This window comes from Strix uralensis, chromosome 2 (genome assembly GCF_047716275.1).
Source record: "Strix uralensis isolate ZFMK-TIS-50842 chromosome 2, bStrUra1, whole genome shotgun sequence".
NCBI classification, from domain to species: Eukaryota; Metazoa; Chordata; class Aves; order Strigiformes; family Strigidae; genus Strix; species Strix uralensis.
In genome coordinates, this window is record NC_133973.1 from 111632208 (window position 1) to 111655570 (window position 23363).

General features: G+C 35.4%; 1 protein-coding gene across 10 annotated transcripts in view; it reads right to left on the reverse strand.

Moving 5' to 3' along the window:
* Nucleotides 1–23363, reverse strand: part of NBEA (neurobeachin) — a 514855-nt gene that overhangs the window by 211219 nt on the left and 280273 nt on the right. The window lies entirely within an intron of this gene.

The window sequence follows — 23363 nt, forward strand, 5'->3', positions numbered from 1 at the left end:
CAATGATCCTAAGGCAGCAGTAGACCCAGCACTATGACTATATGGAAACTTTTAGAAAGATGAAGAGGAATCTCTTCCTGCTTTGGGAGGTCTCTACTCCCCAGATTAATTTTTTGCCCAAGAGTCACTATATGTCGTTCAGTGCTCAAGTTGTATGCACTAGGGGAAGAATCATGGTTGCCCTCCTTAATTTTCAAAATAAATTTGCAAGCAAAGTATTTTTAATTTGTACGTTGAGTATCAAAAAATAGAGAAACCACTATTCAGTACTGCGAAATACACATATACTCTAACTTCACCAACATCCAAAGACACCAGAATGTAATTCACTATATAGCATTATGCCTGCAATATTCCAGAGATACTCTGAAAGCCTGTGACAGGAAATCAAAATTTTTTTTTTCAGGCTTTGTCAACAAAATGTTTCTCTCTCAAACATACACACCAATAATAATTTGTGCCTAGACTGTTACAGCTGATTCTATCTGAAGGTGAATACAATTATGCAATAAAAGTTATGGCAGACACAACATGCCTCCCCCCCATGAATCACCAAAGTTTTATGGAATGGACACTTTCAGCCTTTTCTGATGATCCTATCTCATTTTACACTAGCAAAACACTAACTGGAATGGGGAATGAAAGGACTACAACCATATGGCTCAGGCCCAGGCTCATCTCTTGCCACATTGCTCCAATTCAGCACCCAAACCTTTACTATTTTTCCCCTTTTGAAAATATTGAGTCAGCATAGATGTGTGGATTTGGTTGAGGAAGCTTTAGTCATCCCTGGTTAGCTTCCTAATGGCAATAAAGCTACAACCTGGCACACTGCAGATGGGGGAGGGTGGGTGAGGAATGAGAGAGAAGCAAGTACATGTGTATGTCATTCTCTTCTCTCTGGCTATTACACAAAGTAAAATAGCTCCAGCTGGAAAAATTAACAGAAACTTGCTCCAGAATAAGTAACAGCCTGCTAGGAGAGCCTCCAGGAAGGTGGACAAGGTCATTTCAGACCTCCCCAGCTAAAGAACAGAGCCATAACTGAGGGGTATATGACAGTGATCTTTAACATTATGAATGGCTCCAATATGGTGAACCAGCAATAAGGCCTCACTATTTCTCATAAGAAAAGACCTAGGTAGAACACACACTTATCAAGCAACAAGTTCAAAACAAATGAAAGTGCACTTTGTGTGAATTTCTCACACAAACAAATTCAAGGTGTGGAACTCAATGCTATGCCATATTATGGACAGCAGAATGTTACATGAGTTCTTAAAGGGATTAGACATTTCCTTTCATATTGGGGAAAAAAACCACCAAAAGTTATTAAACTCAAAACTCTGACTCAGGAAGTCACTGAGCTACAATTTGCTGAAAGCTGGGAGGATATGCTGGGGGAGTATCATGATAAAGTCATCTGGGGAAATACTACACTCCTCCCTAGGCCTCCTCTGCTGGCAACCAACAGATATTGGAGTAGCAGACTTGTAATCTGATTCTTGTAGTTTGCTGTTATATCATTTTCCACTGTTATTCTGGGGCTGATTCCCCAGTGCCATCAAAGTAGCCCCATGTCAACTAAGTTTTAGTCAATTAACTCTCTTCCCCAGGTTAACAGCAGTGCTAAGTATCTCATGCCATTGGTCAGCTAACGAGGACAGCACATTCTCAGCAGGAGGACTGAGGGTCTGTAATTATTCTTTAGAAGAATGCAAATTTGGTTCAAACCTTTGAAGGTGTTCATACACAGGGTAAGACATACACATTATTGCAAAATTCATTGGTCCTGAAATATAAACTAATTTCTAGTATAAAACCTCCCTACTTTTATGAGCTTTTAATTTTTTAAAATGTCATCTGGTACTTACATTCACTGTCAGGTCGCAAAGAGTATTCTGTAACATTTGAATAAGATGACTGATTTATAATCTTAACATTTACTCTTTTGGAGTAAGTGCAGTAAAGACAAGTCTACATTGTTAAATAGGAGAAATCAAGATAAACATGAAAGAAATTCACCAAGCTTCATCAATATTATGGTATTTTGCTAATGTAAAAGACAAATCACCCTAGCTGCACTTCAACTGATGAAATATAGAATTCACAATGTTTTATACATTATTTTTCATCAACAATACTTTTTTGTTGCCATTTTTTAAATGGAGATAATAAAATCACAAAGCAGCTGTGTAAGACAGTACACATTCTATGATATGTATAGTTTAAGACCGTGTATGTAAGGAATGTCTTTAACAGCTAAATTGCATAGAGTTAGACTGCAATGAAAATGTTATAAATATCTTCAAAATTTGAAAAAAAGTGACTTCTTTAGTATGTAACTGAAAACTGAAACAAAAAGTGAAGTTAAAAGAAAAAAAATCAGTATGCTTAGGGAGCAGTTGATCCATTTAAAAAACACCACTTTATCTGTTCTCTCTTCCTTGGCAAAATCCAATAAACTGCCATTATATTCCTTTTAAATGGTTCCATTACAAGGATTCTATAACAACAGACTAATCTCTTGATAATTATAATAAATGCCTGTAATCAAAGCAGGAACCATTTAAAATAAGGAGAAAGGCTGTTTTCCATCAAACTCATTGTAGTTCCATGACCTTTGGAGCATTAAGCTACATCATACGCTGCCACCTCCAACTGCAACATAGCTTTCCTACCAATCCTGCTCAAATAAAAATAAAAAGGATGAGAGATCAATGGCAATGTGGATTGACACATGGTAAGAGTTCTTACTTTCCAGCTCTGAGACTTGTAGAACATAAAAACCTCAATTTGCAAGATTCCAAAGGCTCAAAGCTGGCAGGATTCAGCCAGCAGCTCTTTGACGGGCTTTGATACGTAGTGCTTCCCTTCAAGAGGGAACAGGGGAAGGAGCAGACTGGTGTTTTAAACAGTTGTGCTATGGCAATGTGAACTGTATATCACTACTAATGCTTAAGAAAGTATTACTTTTCAGAAAGACAGGACATTTTATCACAAAATTCGATATTGTATTCACATGAACAAACAATGATTTCCAGAGATCATTTAAGAAACTGAAGGCTGATAAAATTACGGGAAATGACTATATATGATCAGAATGGCTTTCATCTGCATTTTGTTAGACCCAGCATTGATTTCACTTTTCAGCTGTGAACAGCAAGAGGCCAGCTGTGGCCAAGGGAGAGAGCAAGCAATGAACCAGGGTCACAATAGAGGCTGAGTTGTCAGAAAATTTAACACTTTTAATGACTAAATCTCAACAAAAAATATTCAAGTTACAACCATTTGAAAATTATATCCAGCGGGTCCCACAAACTGTCAGGAAATAGAAGATTTAATTTATGACAAAGTAAAACCTTTGAACTCTAGTTATGTGAATAAACAGCATTATAAGGGGAAAACAAACAAAGCAAGGAAAATATAAAATACATTGCCTTCAAGGCAGAAACAACTACATTTTACTTCGTATTCTCAGATGTGTTAAAGGGAAATTTATGACAGCATACTGAAAAGCAAGATTCCCATTGTGAAACCCTTCACATTTATTTAACTAAGCACAATCATTGAAAATGACCTTTATCCAAACCCTTCACAGCTGTCTTAAAATGATCTAAAACTATTGCCAGATTTTCTTTAACTAACATTACTTAACAAAAAGTCATTACCCCAGGGCCATATTACACTACTGGCAAGTAAACACAAATCCATTTTCAACAACATGCTACGAAGTTTTAATGAAATATTGATAACAAATTGAAAACTCCCCATTAAAAAGGTGCCAAACAATACGAATCATCACAGTTTTCTGCTCTAGCAATAAATACAACTTCCTTATTTCTGATAAATATTTGTCAACTACTCGACGTACATGCAAACAGAAAAATGGCTAATACTTTAAAAAAATCTCACATTTAAAACTGTTATTAAATGAGGTGCAAAATTATTATAAATGAAGCTGTTCTAGCAGCATATTGTGAAAAGATATCCTCATCTGTTCTCAAAAGACAGCACATCCAGAGTGTACATTACTCTATAAAATTAAAGGGCTACTGACAATAAATTCATATGGCAGTTTTCATTGCAGTACACTAATAATTTACCAGTGTGTTAATAATGTTTGATTCCAAGACTTAAAAAGCAGTGTGCCAAACCAATGAACACCTTAATCTTTCTCCTTTTTCTACATAAACACTAAACATAAAGATTAAAAGATTGTTGCAAGAGCTGGCCTCTTGCAGGTCTAGGTCGACTGACAGGGGTTAGGGAAAAAAAAAAATCGTGGATACAGAACAGAACAGTTTAGTTTTTAAAACAAAAGTATAGAGCCACAATTAAAGGGGGCATACTGTGGGGAGCAGTGAAAGGACTTTAAGGGGTTGGTTAGTTCTCTAAATCATGGCTTTCAGATAAAGATGATTATGGTGGTTCCTTGGTGTGAGAGAGAGAAGGGTACAGGAGGTTCATTTCACCACCAAGTAATTATGCTGACCCAGAGTGTGACCATTTATCATGGCTGAAAGATGACACTCACTGTTAGTCAAGGGAAACTGCTAGTCAAATGCTTCCATCTAGATCAATACACACCACATTTTTCTACAGCCAAAAGTAATTATACAACAGCAAACTTCACAATCAATACCTACTCGAGCTAACTTATATTCTGCTGTACAGACATGAAGGTATGGCACTGTCAACTGTCACTGAAGACTGCTGCATTTGACCCAGATTAAAGGGTTTCCCCCCACCATTATAAAGGATTTTGCTATCTATATTCTGAGTAAAAGCAAATGTATCCTCTTTTCTCTATCATTAAAACCAATGAACAACCATGCAGGTTTTCAGGACATGTTGCAACCTGCAGCTGAAACTGACATTCTTGTTATAATTTCATAAAATCTCACTTAACACAAAATAAAAAAAAAAAAAAATCAGTCAATTAAAGAAAAATCAATCTTCCTAACCACTGAAAGCTAAAATAGTTTCTGGAGCATTAGTTTCTAAAAGCTGCAGTTGAAGACCTGACCTTTGTGAACTCCAGAGATCAGAAAGAGAGAAACATACATACCTGAAGTATTAAATCAATGTCATTTTCAGTATTAAACATATATTCATGTTTGTTTACACAAAGGTGTACACATAGGATTACCAGCGAGCAAGCTAGTAGACAAAATTAGGCTTTAAGAGTTTAGGTTTTGTTTCAAAATATATCTAAATGTCAGTTTTGACAAGCGCTTTCAAAAAGGCAGAGCTTAGTCTTATAAACCAATCTAACACATCAAGAAAGGTTAGAGGGCAGAAAAAAATCACTACTTCAGTAAAAAAAAAATATTTGACATCCAATTTTCAAGTTGATTTATCAGTGGAAAGCTAAAATTGATAGTTTGCCATTACTGGGTAGCAGGCTGTCTAAGAAAGCTGTTACAAAGCCTTTCATTTTGATTTAGCCACATGGATCAATACAAACCTATACTGTTTCAATTTTACAAATATTGATTTTCTGATATAACCTCTGTGGAAGAACATTCATCACCTGCCATACTAGAAAATATTGAAATTTATTTTGTAAACTTTGATTCTCAACAAAATACAGTGCTTTACTGAGTGAAGTGAAATCTGTTTTTCCAGATAACAGCTAATCACTTTTAAAATGATATTTTGAATAACAGATTTTTGCCTTTTCATTTCAGAGTCTGACTTATATTGTTAATCGTTTAACTGGATTCATACTAAAGAAGATCATAAAACTCCCCTCTGTTTTTGATCAAGTATCTTGAGATTCTTTTCAGTTTTAATGAATAGGAGGACAAACTAGAACATCAAGTTAAAATATTCAGTTACAGTGAATACTAAATTCTTACACTAAGTTTCTTCCTAAACCTAGAACCACCTAATGCTTCAGGGAGGAGGACTTTTTTTTTCCAGATATCAAAGAAAAAACAAATTCTTAAAGTAGAAACAGCTATTTCATGAAACAAAAATCTTTACCCTATATTTACACGACAATACTATTTACACAAGCACATTAGGTTTTATCCTCTTTAGGCTTTTCTAATCTTTTTGTGATATCTAAGAGCTCTCTTGTTCCTCTGCATTCAAAACACACTATGTTTTTATATGTTACTTTGCTCATATGTAGTTATTGAGTTTTTTGACAGCCCATTCAAACTAATATAAATACTGAATTACAAAAATTGTGTGCATTCATAAGAAAATTTTTAACTGTGCAGCTTTTCTGGTTCCAAATTATTTCATCAATCCTGAGTACCTTATTCAATTGAAAGAAAAAGCTTAAAAATAATGCACAAGTTTGAACCAAAGACTTTCTTTACCCCTTTCTTTCCCATTCCCGAAAAGACCCTTTGTGAGCTGCCTAACAGGACCACAAACATTTCTGAGTGCTGCACTGCTGCTTGTAAATACAGATACACTATCCAACTAGGGCATCAATACAGAAAAGACACTAAACAGGTTTTAGGAGGAAATATACCCTGGATAAAAGTGTAAAATAATTTTGTTGGCAGCATATGAAAAATAAATGAGAAAAATCATAATCCTATGTTGGAAGCACACAGTCCAGGAATGAAATTCAACACCCAAGAGGGTTTAGATTAGTAAATGCACACTCAGAACATGTGCTGGTAACACAATGCCATTCCTAAACAGGACTGTGAAAAATTCCTAAATGATTAAGTTAAACACTAAGTGAAATTCCTGAAATAAAAGCAATATTTTCATAATGGAAAGAATATAATAAATTCTAAACTTTCTTGTGAATGTAATGTCATGAAACCAGGGTAGAATTTCTTTGTAGTCTTAGGGCTCAATATGGATAATCTGTCTATTTATAGAATACAGAATGTTATATCTAGCATTTGGATACTAGATTAATCTTCCTATGTGTACCTGAAATCAAATAATACCAACATAAAAATACCTGAATTTGAAAAAAAATATTAGTATCACAAAAATTCTGTAAGATAGAGACGTGGGAGAGAAAACTACAGAAAAGAAACAAAATAATTTGACTGAATATAGAAGTAAGGTCTCGCTAGTCAAATCAGATGTGCCTTTTCTTCCTGTTCCAAAAATGCTAGAATCGGATCTTAAGTGCAGTGGCAATGGCTACATGCAGCTAGAAAGGACTCTGTGAGCCATTACACAAATTCATCCTGTTATTATTCAGATGCTGGTGATTTTAACCATCAAAACAGTGAACACAACAGAAACTCATTACAGGACTACACGACTAAAGCATGTTTAAAAACAAAGCAAAGCAGCACTAAATATTTTAAACCTTTCTCTTAAAATAAGATATTAATTAAGAACTATTTTTAGGGATTTTTCTTCCATCAACAGATCTCAAATCACTCTGTTAGCAAAGTACCATAATTCACGTATTACAGATGGGGGAAAAAAGGAGGATAGGTAAAGACTGAAATGATTTATTCCACATTGAGGTGTCACCTCACTGGCACCACCAAGATTATAACTTCATTATTTAGGGCATAAAGTGACTGCTTTCACAGCTGAAGAAAGAATCTTGCTTTCCCATATAAAATGTACTGTGAATTCTGGAGGGGAGAGTGGATGGAATGGTTGGTATGTCTTGGTCGAAAGAGCCATGAATTGCTGCTCTGATTTGTTAATGGCACTTATTAAATCCACTATTCCATAAATACATATATTTTCAACAAATATTTAAAAAATACAAGAAACCTGAATAACTATAATTGCAATCTCCATATATTATTCAGTTAAAAAAATTTCCAGCATTTTGAAAATGTTTATTACATAACAAAAATTTATCTTGGTGCAAAATAACATTTAATAATTTCTGAAAAATAATATACCCCATAACAGGATTGTTTTGTTTCATTTTTTTTAGGGAAAAAAAATAGGTCTTTCGTGGTCTCTAGTTTTCTTTGGTTATTTTTTTTTAATTTAATGAAGAAAAAGAAAAATCCAGAAACAAAGCATCTTGTTGACACTTGGGCTGCCGTCATATAATCATAGTGGCAAATAACTAAAAAGACAGCATTTGCAGTGAATATGTTTAAAGACCCTTTCATTTATTAGGGCTTTTCTGTATCTAACTATATTCAGAATGAGAATGACCTTCTAAAAAGTAATGATGGTGATTATCCATATAATGGTTGTAACATGCAAATATACAGCAGCCATGTAAAGGAACAAAAATCAGGCAGCAACTTCACAATGCTTAAGGGCTTCATATTTTACAGCACCAGCATTAATGGAAAAGTTAATGTAGCATTGAATAACAGTGAGTTGCTCAGCTGCTGCTACTGCTGCAGAACATTTAGATCATGGAAATAACACATCATTTTTTCACTCCTATTGCTTTCTTGACCCACAAAAACCCAACTCTCACCCACCCCCAAAATCATATGCAAAATATTCCTGCATTACTCAGTTGCTTAAGAAATATGCCCAAGCATATAATTTGTAAGACCCAAAATTCAAATAAATAATTAAACCACAAACCTCAAAATAATTAAGCAACAGTGCTGAAGAAAATCTCAAAAACTATACATTGTGACTTAACTCATACTATGGTACAAATGCATGCATGAGAGAACAATCACTTAATGCAGTACACAAAATGAAACAGCATTTTACAGTACTTTTATCTCTTAATTCCTGATCTTAATACATGAAATATCTAGATAAATTATGCATGTTAAATTCCCTTGTTTTCCATATACTAGAGAGTAAAAACTACTGAGCGCACTCACTACAGTGACATTTAAAAACTTTTCATTGATCCAAGTCTACAGGAAAGTTTCAGAAGGTAGGCAACACCTAGATACTGTAAACTGAGACACATAATTAGCTCTGAATTGAATGGCACTGACAATTGTGTTTAGGGAGAAAACTAAGGAAGGTGCCACAGACCCCACAACTATAAATCCTGTAAACCATGTTCCCCCTTTCTTATTGCTGGCTGGTTTAGAAAAGAAAAAGAAGGAAAGCTGTTATGTAAATATAGAGTAAATGTTGGAATATACCAGCAATCTTTCCCTGCTTCATAAATTCATGCAATGACCCTAGAAGTTTTGCTCCTTCTTGATGCAAACTGTAAAATATGAAGACATATCAGAGTTTAGAATTTCCATTAAGGAAATTAATCCTTCCTGGAATTCCAGCTCATAATGGACATCAAACTTTAATGATTCTGCACTGATGCTGGACCAGGAAAACTTTTTGATTTTGTTGCTGATTGCCTTTTTTTTACCATCAGAAGCAAAACAAAGTGAAGAGTGGTGAGCATGGTAATGGAAAGGGAGAAGATTCACCCCTTTATTTTTTGCTCTCAAACTAATCAAAAAAGGCGCCGCTAATTTGAAATTCAGGCAGCTCAAAAAGTAACACAAATGCTTGAACGATACTTTATAGTTTCACTGTTGATGTCATACCAGAAAATAAAAACTGAAGAGTAAGGACCACTGCTTCCAGATCCTTCGAAATTTGGTTATCTGATAGGTCTAAACTCAAAGGTTTTACAAAATGACTCTTCAGTCACACCTACAGCTGTTTCTCAGTCAGATAGTATTTGTCAGTTACTATGAAAACCTTCATCTCCCTACCTTAATTCATCTGCTCTAGATGTTCAAGTGACTGCAAGTTCTGGAACTGATATAATCATTGAGTTATACATATGCCAATTATATCATTCACTAACCTTTACGCTTCTATAATGTCAATGATGATATTAGCTATGAATTTCTAATAGGGTTGAAAAAGTACCAAGAGAAGGTATGTATATTGCCTTTACAGCTGGTAATATTAACTGATATGGGGAGAAAAACGACAATAAAAAGTTCTGAGTATTACAGCCAATGGAAGACCTAAGAAGCCAGCAGCCAGGAAACCAATTATTTACTAAAAGCTACCTCAAAACCTGCTTGTGATTTAACATCTTATAAATGTTTTGGAAACCATGAGTGACAACAGAAATCTGTAGAAGTTCTCTTGTAAGGGAATGTCCACTGTGGCCTTTTCATTTTTACAGCAGAGATTCTTCCTAAGGAATGTATTTCTTTTAGAAAACAGCAGCATTACAACTTTACAGGGGGATTATGAAAAGTCAAATTTAACAAAAGAAGGAAAAGTAAATATATTTTCTTAATCCTAATACTAGAGAACAAGAATTTAGAAGTATATTTTTTTGCTTTCATGTGCAGAAATTGAGAATTCATTGATTACTTTTAAAGAAGGGGAATCCTCTAAATAAATATTGCATTGAAAGAGCCACCCTTATTAATTTGGCACTGTGTCACTGAAATAAAGGAGCTATTCTAGTACTTTCAGAATAGGACATTCCTAAGAAAAGGGCTCTGTTTAAAATTTAGTGGTGTTCAGCAGAACCTCTTAACTTCTCTGCACAGTTGGCAATAACACCCCTTCATAGCTCAGCTAAAGATTATCAAATGATCCAGATATACAGAGAACACCATAGCCAAAACCCAAGATATGATCTGTAGATTTAGCTTCTGCAACACACACAAATTGGTGTACTTGGCCTCCACTGGATGTCTATTCAGAAAGAAACATGTCTGTTTCTTTCCAGGGAAGAGAATATATTCATCACCAAACAAGAGCAGCAACATACACAGTATCATTAATCCAAAAAGTAACTTGAAAACTAAGCCTGAGTATATCTGATATGCTAAAGGACAATTTACACTAATGGAAAAACATAAATTGTATGTAAAAAGTAATTTCCTTGTTTTTAAAGACAATTAGTAATATTCCTCTAACTCCACTGAATTGTACATAAATTCCAACCCATCTTTTGTACTACATTTAATACTTTGGTTTTATTCCATCAGGCCTCAAACTTTTATAATACCTTCTTTGTTAAAATTTAGCAGACAGTATAGTTTTCATTGAGGCTATTATAAGAGAAATTGGTGGCCACTCCCACAAGTTTCCAGTCACAGTTTTTCTATATTTTTAATTCCAAGACTGTTAGAAATTAAAATATACTTGGGAACAATTAAACAGTGTGTCCATCTAAGAATATACAAACAGAGATTTTCATTAACTCTTCATTATGATCTCAAATGGAAAGACTATTACAAAACAAACTATTCTTTTTTCCTTATTCAACCTTGCCTGGCAGTAGGCCAAATAACATGGGGTGTTTTTTTATTTTCTCTCATGCTTCTCAGTGGTATTTACTTGAGATTAAATCAGAAAGGAGAGCAGATTCCATTTTATTCTGGTGTATACATATGGCATCCTGCTCCTGGCTGCTCGTCTTTTCTGACAGGTTTCACTCAATTAATTTTCATAGATTTTTAGCTCAACAGTTCAGTATGAAACTCTACCACTGAAAATACTGTCTGAAGTTCACTAAATAAATTTCCTTCACAATTAAGCTGTCATCAACTTTGAAAACATCACTTTTTATTCAAGAAAACACAAGAGGTTGGGGTACTATTCAGTGTAAAAAACTACTATGTGTCTGAAAATAATGCCTTGTTAGCTAATAAAAATTGGAAACTTGAATGTCTATACATTAAAGAAATTTTAAAATAAACATTTTTTAATAATACCAAAACAACGCTTCTGCTCACCATGAGGGAAATATATCATGTTTTACTTCCCCCCATGTTTTCACATAGCACAAGATATATTATGCATAAAAATTAAGGCCCTCTTATGGCAAAGTATCCCAAAGGCTTCAGTAGTATTTCTAAATCGGGCCTAAGAGATGTCAAATTTAGCTTCCTCTTTATGTACATTTTTATTGCTTCCTACCATTAGTGCAAACATAACTTCTAGTAAATCATCAAAAGAAATTTCTTACACATTAATCTTTCCTAGATTCAGATTGTGACTTTAACAAAACCAAAAAGCATTCCCACTCAATAAATATAATTTGCTATCAGGAGAGAAGAGAAAAAACCCAATGAGAATCTGAAAAATTAGTACACTTAAATTTTAAGAAAGAATTTTAATTTTAATCTATTGGCATTGTGTATACAGAATATTTTTTAAAACTATGGTTAGCATTCTAAAATTGAACAGCAGAAGTACATGTGGCTTATGCATTTTTTGTGGATTTTCTAATAATCTAGACAATTGGCTAGTTTGCCACATTATTGAGTTTTAAACTAGTTCAGTGCCATTGAATGTTTAAGAAATACTTACGGCATAAGGCAGTGTATTCCTGAAGCTGAAATAAACATTAGACTCTGATGTTCATCTATGTTATTGAACTACCCGCAGGGAGCTTTATGGGCATACTATCATGTCAAGGTCACAGGATTAAGTGAGCAGTGATGACAGTAAACAAGCCTTTTCTGTATATTCTAAAGGGTCTTACTGAGTTACTTAAAATGCCATAATCATAAATAGTCTCCTATCTCTACCATACATCCATGACAGATCACTTCAAAATATAACACTCTTGAGCAATGGAGCTTTACAACCTAACCAACAGCCTATATTATTGACAACACATATCAATATACTGGGGAGCACAAATATTGGGAGAAGCTTGCAATCTGTCATGGTCAGATATTTTATGTCTGTAAGTGTACAACAAATATATTGACATATGTGTCAAACCTCTATGTGAACAGATTAGTGCTGAAAAAACCCAGAGTTTAGAGGTTAAGAAAAAACATGATTATATAGAAAAAGTAAATGCTATAATAAAAAATTTACCTAATATATACAAGCCATGTAAAAACAGATAATAAAATCAAACCTACACAGTACTTTCAATACTAACTTGAATGATTTAATTAATCATTATAAGTATACTGTGCATTACCATATCTATTTTATCAATGAGGAAAGCAGTATAATCAAGTACAGCAACCTCCTTCAAGTCATGTCAAGTCTATGACAGACATGGTGTTCCTGAATCAGTCAAAATAAACCCGTGTAAACTTAATTTTTTCACTCTTTTAAAAGAGCAAATCAAACCAAAAACCCCAGATTGTGATTAATGGAAGTGATTAATGGAAACAGAAATGTCTGCTGGGAATATTTTTCAGAAACCAGAAAAGTGAATTGTTTAAAGATGATCTTTGTAGTTTACTATCTGTGAACATACAGACTGTGCATACTGAAGCACCAAACCCAAGGAACTCTCCTGCTAAGCTATATTAAGGTAAGAAGGAAGGGTCAAGGCTTTGGTTGCTGGCCTCTGTGTCCAACAAACTATGTTCCTTTTACACACCTGAAAACAGGACCTCTTATGCGGCACTTGGGAGCAGCAGTTGCACATGCACTTGCTCGTCACTCCCCTGTAGTAATACTGCAAGATATGACTCCAAGCAGATTAGAAATTACTGCAGACAGAGTGAGAGGAGATAAAGTGAAATAGGCACAAGCACAGAGTATTTCTGGTTGATGGTAAAGGTTGGATAGATGAAAGCTGCAGATGATAAGGACAGAACACATACTGCTAGGAGATCTTTGATCTCCTCAAACATGGGACTATGAACCGAAAGAAAAACCTGCTATGCAGAGATAAAAGTTTTTCTTTTTAGCATTTGATGACCTCTATGATTGACGCATTGACTTAGGAAAGCTCTAAACTAGTTAAGAAGGAGGATGATGTTGTATCACAGAGAAGCAAAAATGGGAAAAAAAAAAAATCTCTAAGGTTGATTTATTTTTTTTTTAACCTGGGGGGAAGAGGGGCAGGAGAAAAAAACAACTGAGGACACAAGAAAAATGGATCAGTCTGTTACATATCTTAGCTGATTACACATTGCAGTGATGCAAATGGGCAATACAGGAACTAAGAAGTCTTAGTATCCAGAAGATAAAATTTAGGCTGGCATCAGAGAAGCTTGCCAAGACAAATCAGCATTTGTTCCTGTGAGAAACAAGAAGTACTTTTTGTTTAGCACATAATAGTTTACTTCCTCTGAAGTTCAGAAACCGACATGAAACATATTTATTGAAACTCTCGACAATGTTAAAAGGACTAAAATGGTAGTACTGCACTTTGAGATATAACATAAAAATCTCTACTACCACCTCTGAAAGAGGATGGAGACATGATATATTTTAGGTTTTTTAAACAATTAAATGAAAACAGACCAAACTTGGTGTTAAAGGGCTCATTGATTAAAACAACAGATCTTAAAAAAAAAAAAGTTATGAAAAGATGTATGTTTTGTATACCTCTGAAAAGTAGCTTAAGTTCACTAAGGTATTTTGGATTTGATCCTGACTAATTCAAGGGGTTTTTTTGTGAGAGTATCTAAGAGGAAATACATCTAGACTGAAAATAATCACTGAAAAAGAGAGTTCCTATTTCCAAGGAAAAACATTAAAGCTACAGAAAAACTAAGTTAAAATCCCTCAAACTTAGAAAATTTCAGGAAACTGGTGGATAGACCCCTGGTTAAAATAAACTTGTCATAATTTGTAAATCTGAAAGTACACACACAATGCCAAACAATTCTGATGTGGAAGGAAGATAAAAATATACTAAAATACCAATGTGGTTGTAATCAAGAGCTCTTTAATAATCACACATAATCAAAAAGGAAATGTAACAAGAAAAAAAAAGAGGAGAACAGGGCAATTCCTGATCACTCACTCAGCAGTTCTCTGCAAATTTATGAAGGATAGGTGTGATTCTAGATGACTGGAAAAGAATGCTATGTGGTCTTAAAAGGGGAAAACCACACTAAATGCATTATAAACTAATGTTTACCTTTGATACCTGCAAAGATACTAGAAGAATTTATCAATCAGCTAATTAACCTGAAACAAGTAATGTGCATTCATTATGAACAAATAATTTCCTTTACACCTTTGCCATTTTATTTATTTGTTTATTCATCTACAGCATAATCAGAATAGTGATCTTTTAACACAAGAGTACAAGAGTACTTGCATAGACTAAGAGAAATATGGAGCAATATAATAAAGGAATACATGACTGATTAAAACCAGTAAAAGGGAGTATCAAAAGTTCATGACCAGATTGGGAATGTTTTCAAGTGGGAGATGGTATGGGTTGTTTCCTGAACTCTGCTGTATTAAATATTTCATTACCAAATTTGATGAAGAATCAGAGAAAATCCACAATAAAACCGGAGGTGACAACAAGCTGTGAGAATTGCAAGCATAGTGCAGGAGAATAATAATTCAAAATTACTTTAAAAAATCTAAAATCTGTAAGATAAAAGAGAAAGACAACAGTCTTAAAAACAATTAGAAACACAGATATAAAGCAGCAAGTGATTACCAATGAGTAGAAGGGAGTAAGAGCCTGCAGAGTGGTTCTGGGAAGTACTGACTGAGCCTACAATCTCATTTAACATGCATCAGTAAAGCTATAGTGTGAAATAAACTGAAGTAGAGTTGTGCACTGTTGAGGGCTCACCTGCAATCAAGTGCCCAGACTGTAGTACCTCTTTCTAAGGAAGATGTAGGCAAACTGCAAGGAATCTAAAGCAAGACACCAACATTATACAAGATATAGACAATTTAATGAGTAAAGGAAGGCTGAAAAAACTGTGTTTGTCTAGTCTGGAAGTCAACAGCCTGAAAGGACAGTATCAGCTTCCAAAGATTTTGAGAAGGGCTAGGTTTAAAACCAGGTATAATTAATCTAATTTATAGCAAAGAAAATGATCCTGTAATGCACATGCAAACTAAATTATAAAGCTATCAAAGCCATACAACAGGTTTTCTAAGGTGTTTGCAGAATTTCACTCTTCCCCACTCAAAGAAAGGGGCTGCAAAGTATGATAGGGATGTACCAGACTACACCTGCCTCAGTGCCTGAGGATGATTTAATCTTCAGTTCCTTTCCAGACCCTAGTCTGAATGTCTCAAATTATTTTACAAACATACGGTTGGACATAAATATATTTCAAATAAAAAAGTACAAGACACATCAGGGTTTTGAGAGGAGGGGAATCAAAATGGCTCCACTGGGCTTTCACTTCTGGTTAAACTTTGCATTTCTGATGTTTCCAACAAAAACGTCTGACAAGTCTGTCAAAACACTACAGATGTTTCTCTTAGAAAAAACCATTTTCTACAGCTTTGCATTAATCTTCTGTAATCTACTTGAAGCATCACATGGGAAAGAATCCTGGAGTGTAATGGTACTACAACAGCTTACTGTGACTTAAAAAGATGTCTCTCACCCATTTTATGTCACAAAATAAAGAATAAATCAAGGAATTTCAATTTCTGAGAAAAAAGGGCATTCTTAGAAACATAAAACTTACTTTTTCAGAATCTTCGAATCTATGGCTTTTGTTCCTTTTTTATTCTTTGCCTTCTATTCTTACATATGGAGAAGATGGCAAATGCACTGCTATATTGCACAGGTATTACTAGATAGACACTGGAGAACAAGTGAGAATCATGTGAGTAAAGTGTTATCTGCCTAATGAGAAATTCTTCCCTAATGGTTTCTACTGAGTTTCTACCTCTATCTAAATTGGAGGTAGGGAAAGAAGAAGCACAGATACTGGGAACATTGTCCAATACCAGCAACTGTTAGTCCAGTCTGTTTATACCCACTGCAGAGGCTGTTTCCACTACAGGAACTAGGAGGAAAACATGAAGAAAGGCAGTTGAACTTGCAAGCCCTACTGAGATGTGGAAACTTCAAAATCGAGACTGATTGAAATTGAGATTCCTCAGGAAATCCTGAGTTGAAAATTCAAGCAGTCTGAGTATTAGATGGACCTATCATGTCTACTTGTCCTATCTTTCTGTTTCTTCAGCATTCACTTACAGTTGAAGGGCTAGATGGACCACTGGTCTCAACCATTATGGCTGTTCTTGTGACTGGTATCCTGGAAGCTGAATGGCTGCACGGGCACATGCTAGCTCTATGGCTAGATTTAAGAAGAAGCAAAAGTCCCTCTTTGTTAAGGCTGGCCTTCCTCTTAATATAAGTATACTTTAAAATTCCCTTGTTACTGTTACATTAAAAACATATATAGTAAGTTGACTGTATGCAATTTGGATTTGTATTCTGATTGCTGTTCCAGTTAAAGACTCTACTGACATCTAAAGATCTGTTATTTCTAAAGCTTAAAGAAAACCAACACTGGCAAAACTTTCCTCTTTGTGTTTGTCATGAAGCAGAAGGAGAAAAAACAAATTTTAGGCAGGAACAGAGAACATACCGAAGAGAAGTGAGAAAAAAGAGTAAATAAGAAAAACTAATTCTCTTAATGCAGAAGTAATAATGTGAAAGAAAATGCAGAAGCCTTCCTTCTTTAATATGAAATTCAATGTACTGTACTTCTTGGAGATAAACAAGTCCTTCCACAGTTGAACAAGTCTTCCCTGAGTACCATGTCTTTCTCAACATTGGAAAAAGCTACTTTTTTCCAAAGAAAATATTTTTTTCTGAGGTTTCTTCCAGCTGTGGAAAAAAATCTATAGTGAACAGCACACAGTTCAAAACAACCGAGTAACCTTGCACAAATACAGAACTGAATAAATCTCACGGAATCAAACTGTGCACTCACTCGTACAGCCCATCTCTGGTTATACAATAGTCCTTTCTTGGCAGGTATCTCTATGCTGCAAATAGCATCCTACATCTAACTTCCTATTATTAGACACGGATGCAGAATTCTTCTATCCCCCTTTTCCATCATGCTTGTCAAATGCCACAGCACCATTAGCAAGAGCTCCTTCAAATAGACTTCCATCACAGTGGTAAGCAATCAGGGAGGGAGGAAGAGGGCACGCAGTGGCTAGGGAATGTAACATAATGGGTGCAGAGCAGCAGGAGCAGCACAAAGTTGAAAGCACAGTATGAAAGGCAAGAAGGAGATTGAAATAGTAAAATAGTATAAAAGAGCGAGCAGATTAGAAAAATAGTCTCACTCACATTTATGTTTAAATCCTGTTACAGGAGGCTGACTAATAGTGGACGTAAAATGTGAATAATGCTGACACATTTGGTGATCTCAATGTATCTCAAGTAGTGCAGTCAAGTAAAAACACCAGAAGACAGAAAAGCATTTTCTTAACGTTTTGTTGTGATGAAATCATCTCAGAACTAAATATTTGAAACTTGCAATCAGGATAGCTAAGGAATGAGCTGAAAAGTGCACAGTTCCATCAGATCAATCTGGAAGGATCTATTCTGCAAAGAAAAATAGATTCCACCAATTCCAGAAGCATAGAAAATTCATAGTTCTTACAGAGTATGTGGAAAAATGCAGAACCTTAACAGTCTGTCTAACAACGGGCACGTCAAACACACTTCTGGATCCAGTAGACAGGATCTGGTCCTACATCTTTTCCACTGTTCTAAAGTTCCCTTTGTAATTTATGTCTAGCAGTTAAAATGAGCCAGAAATGAATGAATAGCTAAACCAGATGAAGCTGATTTGCAGTAGGGGACAGGATAGGTTCTGTGTGTCTCTGAAGTTCCTAAGACAGCAGCTAGTATAGAGATGGAGTCAGAGCATGCCAAAGGCTGTCTGTAAAGGAAACTCCTTCTGACTAAATTCCTGTGTTCTGGTCTCCCTTGCTGTAAACTGGAAACATTTGGTTTAGAAGCAGCGTCGTCCCAGAATCAACTTATTTAAGTGCCAAGCCCCATAGGCTCAGAAAAGGGGAGTTCTCTTTCCGCTCTCCCCTCCTGGCCCCCAGCAGAACCCAATCTCTGCAGAAGCACATGCTGTAGTGAGAGGCAAAACTAGCTGTCTGGCAAGAAACTTTTTATTTCCAGCCTGTCTCCCCAGACGAATTTGGTCTTCACCACAGAATGAGTTTGACAGCTCTGCCCTCCACCATGAATGATTAATTTGTTATGGGTGTCTAGTTTAACCAAAGATGGATTTGAACAGAAAAAGCCCTTGTATACTTGCTATTTGGTAAAGCTGCTTTAATGTAGGTGGAACCTCCTTCATCAAATCATGGAAAGCAAGAGAACCAAGTCTCATTTTTAAATGTCATTTTTCTCATTATAGTAATCCTCCTGTGTATATCAAAACTGATCATGTGAAAATATGTATGACAAGTATTTCATATTTAGATTTAGAACACAAACTGGAGCTAAGAACCCTTTGTATTTCCCTAGATTGCCTAAACCCTACAGAAACTGTAAGGTAGAGCTATATATACAGCACTCTTGAAAAAAAGTTTTTGAAAAGTTGAGAAATCTGATTAAACTAAGAAGCTGAAATAAGAAAATACTCCAAATAAACACAGTAACAGATTATGGCCCAAAACACAGGCTTGCATATGGCTGATAAGGAATTTGAACTGTGTGTACAGACAGATTTCACTAAACTTCTTTTTTTTTTTTTTTTTTTTTTTTTTAATGAAAGATGTGTATGGGGAGAGAAGCAGATGGGGAGGAAGAGAAGCACCATATGAAGCTGACAGAGAAGACAGGAGGAAGCATATGTTGTGACATGAAGACTATAACCCTGAAAAAAGCTAAGGGTAAGTGCTGGTTTAAAGAAGCTTTGAACACTAAGCTATGAAACACCCTGTTTGATTCTTCCTGAGTTCAAGGAAATAGGATGTTGCATATTCACTCTGAATAAGTGGCAATGCATCAAAGGAATAACCAACTCATCAATTTCTCATCTGAATGGGAAAAGCCTGCAGAATTCTAATTTTGGTAGAATGCTGAAATTAAAAAAAAAGAGAAATACAGTATATTTAGGGTAAGCTATTAGAAAGATACCTATAAGTGTCAAATTGCCAAAATGAGGAAAACAGAATTTGTTTGGTTTAAGGGCACGAACAGGATTTATAACAAACTAATGAGATTTATTTTGAAATCTATTATTCTTTATCTGAGATATGTAGGAGAAAATAAGATGATTCAATAACTTCCTTTTGTTGTAAAGGAGTTGATGCTCACACCTGCAAGAAATCGAGCAAAAGAACTTTGGGTTTCACTTGAAGAGGTGAAGGGAAAATATTTGTGAAGGGAGAAAGAAGTTAACACTGATAAGCAATACAAAATATAGGTTTTTTCAAAACTGTTATTTACTGTTTTAGACAGAAGGAGATGAAAGAGTAAACAGGTTGTCAGACCAACTCAAACTGTACTGATTGATTAATGTATGGACAGGAATAGGCTGTACAATGTTACTGTGTTTGTAGGCATTTATTCAAGTGGCGGAGCACTTGTATATAAATAATTTCTCCTTCATATATTAACAGCTAATTAAGAAGGTAATTGAAATGCAAGTCACCTACAATTTTATGTTATGTTTAATTCAACTATATTTATAAAACTATAGTCTGACTTAGAACTGAAAGTTTCATATGGTATTTTGTTGACTCACACCATTCAACTTCATTCTCATTTCCTCAGATATTTTGAGAAGTGTTTATGATAATCTATTTAAAATTCATAATTTACAAATACTATAGAATTTCACTCATTAGACCTTGTTTTTCCTCTCAGTGCTAAGTTTCTATGTTTCTTAATAGTCTCTTTGTTTTTCAATGAACAAAGAGTAAACTTTGTGGCACCTACAGATTAAACACAGTAAATGCTGGTTGCTGCTTTCTTCAAAAACAATACAAGCAGACACAAAAGCTGGGGAGGCTTACAAGCTCATTGTGTTGAACCACAAACACAAGGAAAAATTTTCTCTACAGCTGGGTCATATTTCACAAAATGAGACCTTAATATTTTATAACGTGGGCATCTATGTTAAAGAACTTAAAAATTGTTCTCTACCTGAAGAGAGAAACAAAAACACATATACATGTACTATATGCTACAATAATTGTGTATGTGATAGAGAATTGAAGCTTTTAAGAATTACAGTCATTCTCCCCCAGTAGTTTCTAACCTGTCTTACCCATTTTGGACATCAAAAAGCATTGCTATTGCTCAAGTATTTATCATGTGGAAGTAGTTGCCTATTTCCTCCCCTGCCCCTTCTGAGCCTAAGAACATTCTCCCCCTAACTCACCATTTCAACAAATGGTCTCCAGATCCTGAGGTGGACAGGAGACCAGCAGTGTGCCTTCAGAACTGGGAACACTATCCCTGATGGAAATGATGGAGTCACTACAGAGTTCTAGAGGTCTGGCGTGTCAACCTATTCTTTTTTAAAGCAACTCTGTATTCCAGTCAGGCTGTATCTCCTGGGGCACAGAGAAGCATCAGTTTATAAAGAGACTGGTAACACTGTGTTTGCCAAGAATTAAAAATGGAGACATAAGGCCTGTTGTGTCTCCTGCCAGCCAAGACCAGAGGTCTGTACAACTTTAGAATCCATCTCAATTTCCATCATATAAAATGTATTGGAGGAGCTACCTAATTAATAACAGTTTTTGCTTTCTGTGCCTAAGCAGTTTAATGAGACCCCTCTCTACTTTTTGCACTTGAAGCCTTTTAAATCTGCCCACTGAGAACCAGTGACCTTGGTCCTTAACAAGGCTCAGAGACTCTCCCACTGGACACCTCCCGCCATCCTAAGCCTTTCCATTCACAGTCCACTAGGTGTCATGACAGAAGGTGCACTTGTGTGGCGGATCACACGGCTGCCACAGCACACATGGCAAGACCTGCAGTGCAAGGCCATTTGCTTCCCGATCGGCTCCTGCAAATGGAGAAGCCCACTTGGAGACCTTGTGCTGTCACCATGTCCCCACTTCTCCAGGTTAAGGAGCAGCCTCCAGATAAAATACAACCGGGCCAACAGCTGTACCTAACAGGGCAAGCACCAAAATGGGAAAGCAGCACTGCAAGTAACTGAGAAGAAGACACACCGGGGAAGTGGCGTGACAGGAGTAAAATAAGAGTTTATTTTTTTTTGATGTAAGAAATTTGATAGATTTCTCACAGGTGTCAAGCTTCTTCCATGGCCCATCAAAAATTACCATGGACTGAAGAGCAAAAGAAGCTGCAACAGTGGTCTGTTGCCATTTAGGATGCCATCCAGGAGAGGAAAGTTATAGGGCCCCAAGAAGAGATAGTCTCCTGAAAAAGTTAGTGACCAGGAACTGACTTAAGCCAGCAAAGTGTCTGCAGCCATTCACAGACTTGAGCAACAACATTATTCAAAAAGTCACAGACATTAAAAGGACTGAAAATTGCACTTATTTTCATCAGGTTCAAGTCTCCAGACACACAGCCTTAAGCCTCAACTAGAGATAACATGAGTGTCCATTATGGACTAAGGCTGTTTTGAATTAACCATATCACAATCTTCTACTTGTCATTTTTGTATTTTCCACCAGAATGCCTCTGGTGTTAGACTAAAGGTTTTTCACAATTTCTACCACCTTAAAAAATAAATACATCTCGATCATCATCCAGAAAATAATGATTTCTTTGGAAGATATAAGGATGATGAACATGAAAATTTTCTCTTTTTTTTTTTTTTTTTTTTTTTAAACATTGTGTAACTGCAAGAACCAACTACACAAAATTACAAAAAGAATAAACATTATTACTGACATGTCAAATTTATTACTTGGCAACTTTTCTAATAGGCTTAAGCCCTAGATATGTATTCAAGCTAAATCCAAATAGATTTTTTTTTGAAAGAAAATATTTATCTAGAGAAAAGCTTTTGTATTAGTCTATCAATCTCAACTAGATTTTTACTGAAAAGGTTTTTCAGAGCTAAAATGGAACTTTCTGTTCTGCTCTGCCTGACTCAGAACAGACTTAAACAGGATTTAAGTAGAAAATCAAGCAGTAAAAAATTGGATATTTGGGAGTAGAACTTTCTTGATTTCTCTTGTTTGAGCTGCTCCACTCCGAATAAATAATCAAGTATTTGTGGCTAGAATGCACAAACAAGAAAGAGACTTGGCAGTCTCTAGTTTTGCAGACAGGGTACTCACATGGCAGACCCAGGTTCAAGACCTTGCTCTGAATGAAGGAAAGGAGTGATTTCAGCTCAAGTCTTCCACTTGAGGGTCAGCACCTTAGCCACTGGCTATTTTTGTGATTCAGAAGAGCAAGGCTCTGGGTTTTGGTATCATATATGAAAATGTTTAATTTGACCTCTATGTTGAATAGAAAGAACTTTTAAATGCAGTACTCAATACAGGTCTGATTAAAACCTCAAATACTACAGTATCACTTACATACAGTAGAAATGATATATTTTGGACCTTTTTTTTAAAAAAAAACCCCACATTTTTTTTAACAGGATTGCCTGCAGAATAGAGTTGCACTTTGATTATGTTCAGCTTTGCACACGCTGCTTTTAAATACAGTGTATGTTTTGCTTTAAGCATATGGAATTTGTCTGCGCATGGCTGGCACTGACTACTGTTTTGTTGTAGGAGAGTTAAGATTTACCAGTGGATCTTACCAGTTCATTACTTGCACAGAAAAAAGCTATAAACAGAAGAAAGCATTAGACAGATACTAAGTG